Source organism: Ictidomys tridecemlineatus, chromosome 5 (assembly GCF_052094955.1).
Source record: "Ictidomys tridecemlineatus isolate mIctTri1 chromosome 5, mIctTri1.hap1, whole genome shotgun sequence".
Taxonomy (NCBI): domain Eukaryota; kingdom Metazoa; phylum Chordata; class Mammalia; order Rodentia; family Sciuridae; genus Ictidomys; species Ictidomys tridecemlineatus.
In genome coordinates, this window is record NC_135481.1 from 183,874,132 (window position 1) to 183,889,438 (window position 15,307).

The 15,307-nt window shown below is 37.3% G+C and overlaps 1 protein-coding gene across 5 annotated transcripts in view; it reads right to left on the reverse strand.

The window, feature by feature from the left end:
- Window positions 1–15,307, reverse strand: part of Chd6 (chromodomain helicase DNA binding protein 6) — a 239,790-nt gene that overhangs the window by 155,996 nt on the left and 68,487 nt on the right. The gene's annotated exons all lie outside the window — the stretch shown is intronic.

Below are 15,307 nucleotides of genomic sequence, written 5' to 3' on the forward strand. Positions count from 1 at the left end.
ATTATTTCCATAGTAACTGTGACACACAAGGAAATCAAAATTGGGGATTAATTCCATAGAACATGATGTTCAACAACCTCTGGATCCCTAAGTGTAGACCTAACTACCTTACAACACCCTAAGTTACTGTTCCAGATGGGATGAAATCAAGAAGATGTTGTCCTTGTAGATCATATAAGTTATAAAAGATACTGACTATTAAAGCTAGGAAGTAACGAAAAGTCTCAATAACTGAGAACGATGGGGAAAGGGGATGGAAATAAGGTCAGCCCTCATCCCTTTTAGAAGAAAGCCAATAAATAATGGCTACAATGGACAAATCACTATAACCCATAGGAATACAGACATTAAGAAAGAAAGCTAAGGGGGTTCAAAGTAATCTAAGGAGTGAGACAGGAAGAGTTGGGTTATCAGATAGGGCAGGCATGCTTACATTTCACTGTAAGTACTCATATTATGTTTTAAATCATCTACATTATTACATGATGAAATAAGTTCCATTACAATACTTAATATGATTTTTTAAAAATATTTATTTATTTTAGTTGCACACAATGCCTTTATTTTTATTTATTTATTTTTATGTGGTGCTGAGAATCGAACCCAGGGCCTTGCACAAACCAGGCGAGTGCTCTACTGCTGAGCCGCAACCCCAGCCCCCTTAATATGATTTTTTAAATGATGAATTTTATTCTATTCAGGACCTAAGCCCCCATCCCCAGTCCAACCACAATGTCCTCACAACACTGGACTTGTCAACACTTGTTGAGCCTGACTTTACAAGTGTGCAATGGAGAGTCCTAGAGAGAGGAAAGAACCCTAGTCCAGAACACCCAGAATTTGGGATTGCCTGCATCAGTAAATACAGGGACTGACTATGTCTGAAGCTCTCACTTCCCTCAGGTTCAAACAATGGGGGACAGACATCAGTGAATCTTGGCTTCTGACCTGAGGTTAAATGTAGACACTTGTTTTATACTTTTTGTTTACTTTGATTTTCTGGATATCCAACACAGAAACAGAACACTGAGGGCCTAGGAAATTATTCCAGAGACACACAATTATTCTTAAGTTTCATAATTATTTCCCATATCCAAATGAATGTGGTAAGTGAGCTTAAGTGGAGTTTTATTTAAATAGTAAGATAAGCATTTGAGGTGGTAGACATGTAATTTAGTTTGATTTAATTCTTCCATATTATATTTGTAAATACTAACATCATCTAGTACCCCTAATAATACACACAACCATAATATGTCAATTTCCTACAAAAAATTGAAATTTAAAGAGTCCTAGGTAAATTATGTTAGTGTAAGCTTATTTACTTTATTTCTCAACTTCAAATTATCAGACCCAGAAAAATGGCATTCTCAACAATCACAAACTACCACAAATCCTGAAATGAAGAAAGGAGTTTTGTGGGGGGAAATTCCAGCTAATAAAAAGGGGTTCTATTGGGGCTGGGGGTGTAGCTCTGTGGTGGAGCACTTGCCTCATATGTGTGAGACACTGGGTTTGATCCTCAGCACCACATAAAATTAAACAAACAAATAAATAAAGATATTATGTCCATCTACAGCTAAAAATTTTTTTTAATTATTACCAATAATAAGCCAAATGTACTCAAAATTCTGACCAACAAAATGAAATTATTAAAAGATTTTTAAAAATTCACAAATGCCAAAATGGTCTAATATATGAAGAACTGATGCAATCACAAAACAGTAAAGACACGAAAAATCCAATTTCTAGCAGGGCATGGTGGCACACACTTTGCAATCCCAGCATCTAGGGAGGCTGAGATAGGAGGATCAAAGCCAGCCTCAGCAAAATTCAAGGCACTAAGCAGCTCAGCGAGACCCTATCTCTAAATAAAATACAAAATAGGGCTGGGGATGTGGCTCAATGGTACACTGAGTTCAATTCCCAATAACCCCCCCACCCCACCAAAAAAAAAAAAAAAAACCAAAAAAACAAAAATTCTGATTCAGTATCACAAACTAGCATGCAAATAGACAGATTCCTAACATTGTTAGGAATGTGGGAAAACAGGTCCTATCTACCACTGCCAATGGCACTTTTAACTCTTTCAAGCTTCCTGAACATCACTCAGGCAATGGGCCACTAGAGCTTTAAAATGTTCTAATCCTTTTGGGGCAGTTCCACTTTAAGGAAGATAACAAGGACATGAAACAGGGGGAAATACACCTGAGTCTTAGAAGAAGCTGAGGGAGGAAGTGGGTGGAATATGCAAGTGCTATCACAGTGGGAGATACTGTGAAGGACCACCACTCCTTGGGGCTGCCTCCAGATGTTCCTAAGAGGAGGCAGATGAATTAAAGCCAGAAGACTGAGGAAGAAGTGGGGCTCAAAGAAAAAAGGTGATGAAAATTCTAAACCAAACTCCACCCGCCCCCTTGTATGTGTATGTGAGAAATCAAAGAGAGCAGGAGTTATGTGACTGCTCTAGTTCACTGAAAGCAATCCCTGGCACACCTCAAGTTATTACTGTCAGATCATTTTTAGCACCCCTATGGATCAACATATATTGGCTTGTTACCACCCCACAAAATAACAGCCATTATCAACACATCAATAGATGCTCAACAGCATTCCTTAACTTTTGCTTCTCTGAATAGCACCTCACAACCTAATCCTCCCTTAAATTATCTCTAGTTTTTAAACTCTTTTTATGATACTTAAAGAACACGCACATACATACATACACACACACACACACACACACACACACACACACACACACACACCTATTTAATCATTTTGTAAAGCTAAATTTTATGTACCAGGAATAGGTGAACCGATGCACCCTAAGCTTATACTTCTGCACAACACTGGAAATGATTTAATGGCTTTTGCTGATGTGCTGCCGTCACTCAGAAGTTATGATTAGATCATTTTGACTTAATAAAGAACAGAGCAAGTAGTCTCAATACTTAATTAGAAACACATGATTCCAAAGCCCCTCATGGGTAAACCAGGGAATCTGTCAACAAAGGGAAAAAATCACATGTATAACTTCTGAATCACATGAAATCTGGTCTCCTCACTGCATCTCAATGTTTGGTTATGAATGCAGCATTTAATTACCTTCCTGAAAAGACATGCAGCCAATAATATAAAAAACAAACAATATAAAAGTTCCCATTCCTTGCTATCTTCACCACCTAACAATGTTTCTATTTTAAAAAATAGGTGGCTGCATCTGCTTCTTCTTCTGCTGCTGCTGCTGTTGCTGCTGCTCCTCCTCCTCCATCATCATCATCATCATCATCATTTTCCTCTTTAGTTAAAAACTTCTGCCCAACAGTACCTGTGCCATTTCCAAATTCCTCAATGCTATCTTATGGACACTTAAAAATAACAAACATCAGGTTCACACTATTTAATCACTTATCCACAAAAGTCATTTAAATTCACTGTATCTTAAGAAGTCTGCCATCCTAACAATCCCTAATCAGCAAAAGGATCTATTTCATTACTGGACTGGCTGCTGTCACAAAGAAAAATGCATACAGAGCAGACCTCTATTATAGCATATACATTCACAAAAGACGATAGTAGACGTAACTGACCAGGCATGTAGGGATAAAGAGTAAGTGGGAAGCAACCCCTCAAATTTTCTGCAATAAATGTATTTTCATAATCTATTTATGCCCACCTTCAACCTTGAGGCAGGTCCTCAATAACCTCTGTTTAACAACAGTAGGAGTAAATAAGGCAATCCCACATTGTTATAGAGTGCTGATCTTAGAAGGGAATGTAATAAGACACAAGGAAAAGTCATTTGGGAAAATTTAATCAAAAAGCAGCACCTTCCAGGGGAATGCCATTTCCTTAAACCCCTATCCAAGCACCTCTTACCAAACCTTCTGAGACATTCATGACCATAGAGTCTAGTGGATGAGAAAGTGCTCCGTTTCCCATTTATTAAGCTGCCCTGTTTTATTTATTAAGCTTCATGACACAAATTGGACTGGATATTTTATATCTTTTGCTAGGCTTGAAGGACTTTATAAGAAGATTTTGGGGGTGGGGGCTGGTTGTAGTGATTGAACTCAGGGGCACTAAACCACTGAGCCACATCCCCAGCCTTATTCTGCATTTTTAAATTTAGAGACAGTGTCTTACTGAGTTGCTTTGCACCTCATTTTTGCTGAGGCTGGCTTTGAACTTGAGATCCTCCTGTCTCAGCCTCCCAAGCCACTGGGATTATAGGCGTGAGCCACGGTGCCCGGCTATAAGAAAATATTTTTAAAGCAGAGATGTGCAGTGCTAAAAATCAGAGTCTGAATCCAGGTTCCAATGAGATTAGAGATACAAAATCTCTTTCAAAGATTTGTCAAATGGTGACAATACCTGCCTCACAGGGTCTTAGGAGAATTAAAAGGAGTGACAACTTATGGTGTCTGGTACATGGTAATCAAGAACTATATGGCAGCCATGGGTTTGTAGCTCAACAAACACTTGTTGAGGGGAGAGATCATTTTTCCTCCTAAAATTATAACTAAATCTCTCTCTATGCCTCCTCTCAATGAACAGGTTCAACTCAAAATAGTAATAACGCTAACAAATCCTTCATATACCTGAAATTTAACTTTCTTCCATATACTTTCCTAAAGCTGTTTTTAGAAATGATTCCCTAATTATTCTGACTTACTTGCAGCATTTAAAATATGAACCATTTCCTCTTTTAAAATTCTCATCCCACTGGTTTCTTCAAGGCCATTCTCTCCTGATTTCCCTCTGACTTCAGGCTTTACGGCTCTGCTTCCTCCTAGACTCCTCCTACCACGAAGTCCAGTTACTCTTCCCAGGATTCAGTGCTCTCAACAGCACATGGACTCCCTTTTCTACTCAACTTCCAAACTTCCTCTCTCTACACAATGACCACTGTACATTCCCAAACCCAAGTTTTCCTCCTGACCTTGAAGTGGATGCATCTACCCAATCCTGTCCAGTTTTAATGAGGTATTCCACAGGTTCCACCAAAAATCCCTACAATTCTTCAAAACACTTTATATATATACACACACATCTCCCCTATTAGAGGTTAATGTCCCACAACCTGCCACAACCCCAAATTAGGAGTCATTCTTTTCCTTTCCCTTAACTCCTTTAAAATTCCTCCAGTCCACTTTGGTTTGTTTTCACATTTTTTTTTCATCATTTTTACCTGAAATAGCCTCCTAAGACCCTATCTATTCTTTCTTTGATACATACACACAATCTCTCTCACCCACCCTTCTCAGAGTACAGAATTCTGTGTAAAAGAACTGGCCTCTGGTCCTTATCTATGTTCTGACATCATTTTCTATTCTAAAATCCAATGATACTGAACACCTGCAGGTCCCAACCCCTACCCTGTCCACTCAGGTCCTGTTCAGTCTGACTCTGTCTGAAAATTCTCGCATCATCATGCCTTATCTGGCTTCTTATGCTTAAAACTTGGGTCTGGTATCATGTTGTACACAAGCATCTCATGATATACTATGACAGCAATACCACCATGTTGTCACTAGCTATAGAATAGAGCTCAGTGACTGTCATTTGTATTCTTACATGATTATTTGTGGGATGAGTAACCGAACAAATGGGAAAGCTATGTTGACAGAGAAGGCTTTCAGTTTCCGCTTTATCATAACTATTGAACTCTATTTATTTCTTTCCTGTTTATTTTGTCCTAATCCAAATTTCTCCACAATCTTCATTTATACTTTTAGCTTAAGAATTTAACAATAACACAAAGCTTAAAACAGAAAATAATCATCCTGACTACTCCTCCTGCTCCTGATTCACTCATCCCAGAGGCAATCATCTGATCTTCAGCTGTTCCCCTCGGCTTCCTTCCATCATTTCTAAGTCACATGTTATTCTATTAGTTTTTATATCAATTTTTACCTCTTCCTATAGAACAAAGTCAGGAAATATTTTTATAAAAGGCCAGATGCTAAATATTTTCGGCTTTGCAAGCCATACTGTCAACTGCAACTACATACACCTACCCCACTTACTGATGAGCAATGCCTGAAAGTGTACAGTACCCCATCTATACTGTTTTGTCCTATGCATACATATTTGTGATATAGTTTAATTTATAGATTAGGCACAGTAAGATATTAATAACAATAACTAACATAATAATAATATTATTCTGTAACAGAAGTTATATGAACGTGCTCTTTTTTTTTCCCCCTCTCAAAATAGCTTACTATACTTTCTTTCACCTTTTCACTTAAAGAAAGAATTTAATGGTTTCTCTTTGGCATAGTCAAATTGCCAACATCACTACTCTTGAGCTTCGGGGCCACTGTTAGTAAAATAAGGTTACTTGAACACAAGCACTGTGATACCTCCACAGTCAATCTGATAACCAAACAGCTACTATGTGACAGATAGACAGGTGTATACAGTACACACAGCACAGATACACTGGAAAAGGAGATAATTTACATCTCATGGCAGGAAGGAGCAGGATAGCACAAGATTTCATCATGCTACTCAGAATGGCATGCAAATGAAAATTCAAGGAGGTGTTTTGGTTTTTTGTTTTGAGGGTTTTGAGGATTGAGCCCAGGACCTCAGACATGCTAGACAAGCGCTAGCTACATTCACTGAGCTACATTCCAACCCCTTATGAATTATTTATTTCTGAAATTTTCCATTTAATATTTTTGGACAATTGATTGTGAGTAACTCAAACCATACAAAGTGAAATCAGGGTCTAGAAGGATTATTGTACTCTGTTCTGCAGCAGTGTAAAGGCAGTTGTAGTTTTCAAGCAAGTGGATATAGTTGTTTCAATAGAACTTCATAAAAACAGGAAGGTTCCCTGCTATGAAAAATGAAGTGTTATCTTTCCAATAGTTAGTACCACTGTTTATTAAACCAGTATTTAATTCACAGAAGCTATAAACTAACTACAGTATTAAAACTTTTTTGTGATTTTTCTCCCCTAAAGATAATTGTTATCTCATTTTAAGATTAAATTTGCTTTCTATGAATTACTAACTTATACCAAAACTCAAATCTTAAACCTTAAAATTAAAAACAAAACAAAAACCAACCTTAAAATGCTTCTCAATCTGAGTCAATTTTCTCTTATGGGTCAATTTATCTGGGGTCCTCCATCAGACATCATTTTCTCCAACCTGCTTCAAAACCACCTTCCGGAGTTCCTTCTCTCCATCCTCCTGGGATGCACCCCATCCATCTCTCTCAAGGCTGGGCTTTCAGGTTTCTGTTCTTTAGGTTTATACTCTTATTTTTTGTGAAGACTAATGTCCAATAACTCTTTATTTATCTGAATGAGAGGTGAGTTCTTGGGACTTTCATGACTGAAAATGTTTCTATTCTACCTTGATGGTGGCAAATCACAGGTTGGAAGTCAATTTCTCCTTGGAATTTTGAAAATACACCCCATTGTCCTGCTCCTTCTACCATCTCTGTTGAAGAATCTGAGTCATTCTGATCATTTATTGGTGACATCTCTTCTCTGGAATCATCCTTTCATAATGATGTGCCTTAGAGCTATTTTCATCCATGATGTTGGATACCTAGTAGATGCTTGCACATTCTGGAAATGAAGGCCTTTCAGTTCTGAGAGATTTGCTTGTATTATTTCTTCATAATTCCTTCTCCATTGTTTTCTTTTAATGGAACTCCTGTTACTATATTTGAATGATGGACCTTTCAGGCTGGATTCTAATCCTGTCCCCTCCCCCCAATCTCTTCATATTTTATTTTCTGGTAAGTTTCCTCAACTTTATCTTTCAGCCTTTCCCATTCTTTTCTCCCTCTCCCTCTCATCCTTCCTTCCTTCCCCCCACCCCACTATTTATAGTTAACATACTTTTAACACTCAATAATACTTTTTGTACTCTAATGTATGTTTGTTGTTTTACTGGTTTGGGGGATTGGGTGCTTCACCAATGAGCTACATGCCCAGCCCTTTTTTTTAATTTTTTTTTAACTGTGAGACAGGGTCTAAGTTGCTTAGGACTTCACTAAGTTGCTGAGGCTGGCCTCAAACTAGCAATCCTGCTGTCTCAGCCTAGTGGGTTGCTGGGATTATAGGTGTGTACCACCACATCCAGCCTGATTTTTTATTTTATAGTCTCCTAAGCTCATGTCCACTAACCAACAATGGAAGAGCATTCAAATAACAAATGATCACTCTTTCTTTTCAAAGATAATTCTATGATTTAGTGGAAACATTTCTGTAAAACTAGAATATTCAAATTTACATGAGAAAAGGCTTCTGTTTTAAGAATCTCCTATATAGTCAAGGTCTGGATGGGAAATCATATTTTGCATTAAAGGTGGCACAGTACCAAAACACTTTGAAGTATTTTTTAAAAATCTATTGAATTATTTTAGATACTTGAAAGTTTTCTTTGGAGCTCATGACAATCTGTAAATTAGATCTATATGGGTATAACTTGGACAAAGTATGTACAGGTGAATCTTCGATTTTCTTCACTACAGGTTGGAGATAACATATCTTATACTTATGACTACAGATCAACAAGTAGTCATGTCTATAAAACCTTCTGAAAAGGAGCCATGAGGGCAGGGACGATATCTATTTCAACTGCTATTGTACATCTACTACTAGTATTAGTGAATGCATAAATATGATAATACTACAGATGGATTTAGCAAAAGTGAGTCAGAAGAAAAGGATCATACCAGTGCAAGGGAAGCATATGAGGCTTGGACTAAAATCCACCTTCCCAGGAATACTAGTGTAGAGGGAAGGGACAAGGAGGAAGGGGAGGGAAAGGGGAAACACTGGGGAATGATATTGGCCAAATTATATTGTTATAATTATTAAATTGTGTGCATGTACAAATATGTAACAATGAATTATAATGCACCAATATAAATATGGAAAATAAAATAAAACCCACCTAACTTGAAAATCTAGGTGCCTAACTTGAAATATCTGCCAAGTATTATAGTGAGAATGCACTAACACTATCACCACTTTGCTTTGCTGGCTAGGAAGAATGCATTACCACTATTAACATCACCTTAAGACTACTCTTCAAAAAAACAAAAAGTGTTCTAAATATTCAAATATTAAAATAAAACCTTTGTTACCCTGCATGTGGGTAATGTGAGTCAAAAGGCAAGTCAAGAGTAGTGAGTTCAGTCCCTGCCTGTGAGAAGTCATAACCAGCAGTTAAGAATAACAACAACCTTCTAGTAAGGCTATTCGTAAACTCTTGTTACTGGACCAAGAATATCAGAAAGACAACTTTAAGTCTTCCCAGCATGGCCACTGCCTGTTGAATCACAAGGCTTTTACTAACTGGATGAATCTCCTCTGGTTATTTAATTACTATTGATTTTAATCAATGTCCTGTGCTGCTATAATTTCCTACTACAATCTGATGTACCTGAGATGATTCAAAGGAAAGAAGCACTCTATAGTCTAGAAACATTTTGACAATGTCATACTCACAGAATAAGAAGCAAATGGGATCTATTGGGTCACAGGGCCATATGCTTTAATCACTTTAATTTTAATGAGATACATTTTCATAATACAGAGGATAAATTTCCATATCAAATCCCAGTTCATTTCTTCAGACAGAGAAAACCATTTCTAACTTCTAATCTGATGATAAAAATCACCTTGCCTGATTAGAATCACTAAAGGGAGCAGTAGAATCAAGTGGCCAGACACTTCCAGAGCTACCACAGATCACATTGTAAGGTAAAATCTGACTGTGCTTTGTTGTTGTTCTTAGACCCTCTACCATAATCTCAACTGATGAAGATCAGAAATGAACAGACCTGTGAACATATGATTGAAGAACCAATCTCCTGACAGCCAAGCCCACTCCTGGCTCAGAACCCCAAACATTCAAGTTCCTATGTTTCTGGGAAGACAAAAGGTTTTTCAAATGATGCTTTATATTCAGTCCCAGGAGGCCTCACCAGCAATGCAAGACCTTTTGACTCATTACACTTTATGTATTTAATGCTTTTCATGGCAGAACAGTAACACCCTGTAGACTTAGGAGTGAAGACAGCTGTTCCGATCACAAGAGCTGCATGATCTGGGAAATTTAATCAGATTCCTTAGGTCTTAGTTTCGTTGACTATAGAATGAGTACAAAAAGAAAAAGCAACTAATCAGGCTACTTCATGGGTTAAAAAAAGTTATTGTGTTAACATCGAAATGATAAGTCCTCATACTAGGGCACCAAAAATGACTCTGAAGAGATCTTTTCATGTTTGCAAAGAAAACACAGAAAGATATAAATATATATTTTAAAAAACTGTAAAAGGGTATTGGATATATTTTTTAAAACAACTATAAAAAAGAACAAACTACTGATATAGGAAACACAGATGAATCTCAAATGCATTATGCTAAGAGAAAAAAGCCAAACTGAAAAGACTATATATTGAGTGGTTTCATTTATGTGATGTTCTGGAGACAAAACCTGAGTCATAACTTGGCAGAAATCCAAAATATTTTGAGGAAATTGGTACAGAAGGGGGTGAAAAAAGTAAAGACCACATGGCACATAAGGCAAGGCTGTGGCAGGGAATGGTTTTAATCCATGGACAGATTGAATAGGAAGCAATTAAAACAGCTTAATAAAACCATCATCCAAGGGAACCTTAAAAGCAAATTTTAGACAAGAAAGATGGACCTTTCAGATAATGCTACATACAGAGAACAAGTATTTTATACAAATAATTAATATAATAAATACAAATAAAGACCAGATATAACTAGGTATTTCTGTTCATTAACACTCATAAAGCTTTCCATTTTTATTCTGAATTGTAAAAATTATTTGAGTGATTTATGCTAAGGAATAAAATCCATGTGATAGCTATCCAAGACAGCAAGAAACAAACTAATCATGTTAATAGAATCTGAACATAGATAATAATCAGCAGAGACAAGTTCTTACTGGAAATAATAAGAAAATAAAAATCACACATGTAGTTGCTTGGGCACCCCCCCGTCCACACACACACACACACACAAACACACACACACACTCTTCTTTCTACAGGAACAGAAGAGCCAGTCCAAGTGGCAAGCCAATCCACAATCTGAAAATGTCTTCTCAACTAAATTTGTGGAATTCCTAGCACTATTAAGATAAGCTTGCCCCCTAATTAAAAAACTCTGCTATATTAAAGTCAAATTTTTATTTTTATTTATTTTTTAAAAATATTATGTGGATTTTTTACCTTTATTTATTTATTTTTATGTGATACTCGAGGATTGAACCCAGTTCCTCACATATACTAGGCAAGTGCTCTACCACTGAGCCCCAGTCCCAAAGTCAAATTTTTAAAAAATAAGATTTCCCAGTTTTGATTTTTTTCTAAAGACAATAAATTCTAAATCTGAGGAAAATTTCCTTCATTTGTGTTTTATGGATGAAATCCTGAAACTTGCTTCCACATCCTACATCAAATTGACTCTGCAAAACCAGGAGGATGCTCAATCCTGATGGATTCAACAGACCTTTCAGCCTCCCATAAACTGCTCAATTCCAGCACCTTCTGCACTTTCCTTAGGGCCTAAGAACTTTTAATAGAAATTGAAAAAGGTTAAGTTCTGGATTATTAAAAGATGAGAAATAGTTTTCTTAATCATTTCTCACCCCTAAATCTTCCTTTCCTAAAAACTAAAAGGACAGTACTGAGGTCATAATACAAGATGCTACATGATCATAGGTAAAAAGTTCTTGTAAAGGGCAGACAGCTCTAGGAGAATGGTGAGGTGTGTGGCTGGCAACAGGAACCTCCTGTCAAACAGACATTAAAATGCTCTGGTTCTATAAGTTTGTTTGCTTTACACTAAAAGCAGAAACTATAAGCAATACGCAAAATATTTTGAGGGCATGGCCTCTTATTTTTTTGATACCGGGAATTGAACCCAGAGGTGCTTAACTTCTGAACCATATCCCCAGCCCTTTTTTAAAAAAAAATATTTTATTTAGAGATAGGGTCTCATTGAGTTGCTTAGGGCCTCACTAAGTTAGTGAGGCTGGCTTTGAATTCATGATCCTCCTGCCTCAGCCTCAAGCCTCCTGGCCATTACCTCTTTTGGCAATTCCCCTTCCTCTTCCTCACCCACTATGCTGGGGATCCAACCCAGGGCATCACCACTGAACCATATCCCCAGCTCTAGGCAAATTCAAGCTAATCCACTAATTTCTGTTAACAACATCCTACATTATGTATAATCCATTTAATTTGCATTCAATTTGGTAAGACTGATCACCTGTTTTAAATTTACATTATGAAGAAATCATACTGTTAAAACTACTGATTTCAAATACCCAATTACTTGCCTAGAAGTAACAGTTGGCAAATTTTCAGATTTAGAGTACTTCTTTAGGGGAAGTGGTCTGAGACGTGACAGAATTCATGTCCAGAATGAGGGAGAAAGCCACAGAGTCAAGAGCCTAACTCACAGATCAAAAGACAACCATTTTAATATAAAAACTCAATTATATTACCTGTTCCAATGCTTCCTTTCATCATCAGACCAACCACTGAGAACCAGTTGAAGTGGCATGATTTAAGATGTTTCTAGATAGAGATGACCAGATCCCCAGCCCTTTTTTATATTTTTATTTTGAGACAGGGCCTCATTAAGTTGCTGAGGCTGGTTTTGAACTTGCAATACTCCTCCCTCGGCCTCCTCAACCTCTAGGATTACAGGCATGCAGAATAAATGAGATTTAAACAACTGGCTCTACTTTAAAATTCACTCTAGACTAGGGGCAGTTGTGTGTGCCAAGTCTCAGGAGGCTGAGGCAGGAGGATAGGTAGAATCCAGTAGTTTGAGGCCAGAATGGGCAATACAGTAAGACTTAGCTCTTAAATTTATTAATTAATTAGCCCTCAATTCTATTCTAATCTAGAGCAATGCCAGAGTTTCTTAGCAACCTTTGCTTTCTATGAATGTGATTTCTCTATAGATACTATATCCATATCCTCAATCTAGGAGCAACCAACTTCATGGATTCCTAAGATTCTATCCCTAGAGTTAAATATTGCTGAACCAATCATAGTGCTAAGGTGCTTCTACCTGTAGCTTTTAAAAGCCACACATGGAGTGTCTCTTATCACGATTTTCCATTATCATTAACTCTTCTATAAGAGGTATTGTGGGCTTCCAAATCTCAGGAAAATAGGGATCTGGTGATCTGTCAGCTGCTACATAAAGAAGGGTATATCATGACAAAGACAATGCTTACAGAGGAAAGCAGTGATACCTCATTTAGACTAAGAACGAGGAGGTATCTGGGAGGCCATAAAAAAGTTTTAAAATTGCTATTCAGCAATTTGGCAAAAAAAAAAAAAAAAAAAGAGTATAAACTGCTATAGAGAAGACCTTAGAATCAGCAATTTGATCCCTAAATAAAAGTAGTCTGGCAATTAATATTTTTGTTGAATGAATTAGATATCATTTTTGGACACAGGTTGGACAACTCTTAAATAATTTTAAAAGAAAACTGGGTACAGTGGAGCACACCTATGATCCCAATGTCTCAGGAGGCCAAAGCAGGAGAATTCTAAGTTCAAGGCCAACTTAGCAGGACTGTCTCAAAAATAAAATAAAATGAGCTGAGGGGTGCAGTTCAGGAGTACATCTGTCCAATCCCTAGTACCATAAAAAAATAAATAAATAAATAATAAACTATGGCATATCCTGGATTTTTTTGGTATTTTCCCTATTGAGATTTGGGCTTGTTTTTAAGCTTTTGCTTCTGAATCAACTTGTGCCACATTTTAACTTTTATTAAAGTGTAATAAACATTTAAAAGTATAGTTCTTCACAAACTGCACACAACTGTATACACAGCATCTAGATCTAGAAACAGAAAATCTACTTTCCTTTCTAGTCACCACTATTATTCCAAAACAATCACTAGAATGACACTACATGTAAAAATTAGTTTTGCCCATTCCTAAACCTTGTGAAAGTAATTAGATAGCATTACTCTTGCATCCAGCTTCTGTGCCAGGTATCAATTTATTTCCTCTCAACTCCAACCAGCTCTGTGACAATGGACTAGACGCTGGCATTTCTCTTTAACAGAGTATGATGCTAAGTGTGGTCAGTAGAGGGAGCTGGAGGGACACTGCAGAAGGAAGGGAGCTTCTCTTTCTGGTTCAAGTGTTGTGCTTTTGTTTGTCCTTGCTCTTGCTCCATGGTCACTAGTGGAATATTTGAGTATCTTTGCTGGTGCTCTGCCCCAGTCACAAACCCAAGGCACATAGTTCTTCAGGAACCACAAGCTTCAGTCTGGGTCTGGTGACCATCTTCCTGTGGTCTTCCAGACAAAGACACTAGGACTCCAGTCTCACACAACAGCATCCTGACTGGGCTTCTGCTATACATTCCAGAATTGTTTTTCTGCAGCCCTCTCTACATGGACACCATGTCCTCCAGGCACTGGGCCTACAGTGGCATATCAACTCCCTCCACATGTCTGTCTACCAACTTGGTTCATTTGGATCCTAAAAATTGTTTCTTGTGGTCTTCCCAATGTGGACACTTCATGCTCCAGGCCTTGTTCTCCCTCTTGAGGCCTACCCACCAGTCAGTCTACCTTACCCAGCAACTGTGGACTAACTCTGAACTAGGCAACCTAGAGAACTATGCCACCCAGTGGGTAACAACCACATTTTTTCCAATGAAATTTGAACCCCAGCACTGGGAAGGTGCCCTCCTATCCCATTTAGAATATAAATAATTTTGTAAAGTTATCTAACCTTAATAAATGGTAGAGCTTAGGTAAAAACCAAGACAGTGTGATTCCAAAGTGAAAGATCTTTCATGACTACCAATCTGGATGAGATTAAAGATACTTCACCAGACTCTAAATTCTATTAAAAGTGAGACATGTCATACTTGCTACTATATCTCATTATCTAGGATTATGTCTGCCCTGTAGAAGGTGCTCTCTATAAATATGTGTTGAATGAATGAAGATCCTATCATTGGAACAATCCTTATATGCAATCTAAATTCTCAAGTTCAGTGATTTTTAGCTAACACTTTGCATATTACATAACCTCAAGTGGGATACTATGATATTGTAGAGATCTTTATTAAAACATTTTAAAACCAGACCAAGCAAAAAGAAGGAGCTAAATTCCAAGTTTTAAAATAGGAATAAAATCAAAGTGACACAATTATCTGTGACTCAAGAAAGGGACTGAAGACATATCTGGTAGGAAAGAAGAGACCAATAAGCAAACACAACAAGAACAATACAAAAAGAAACAA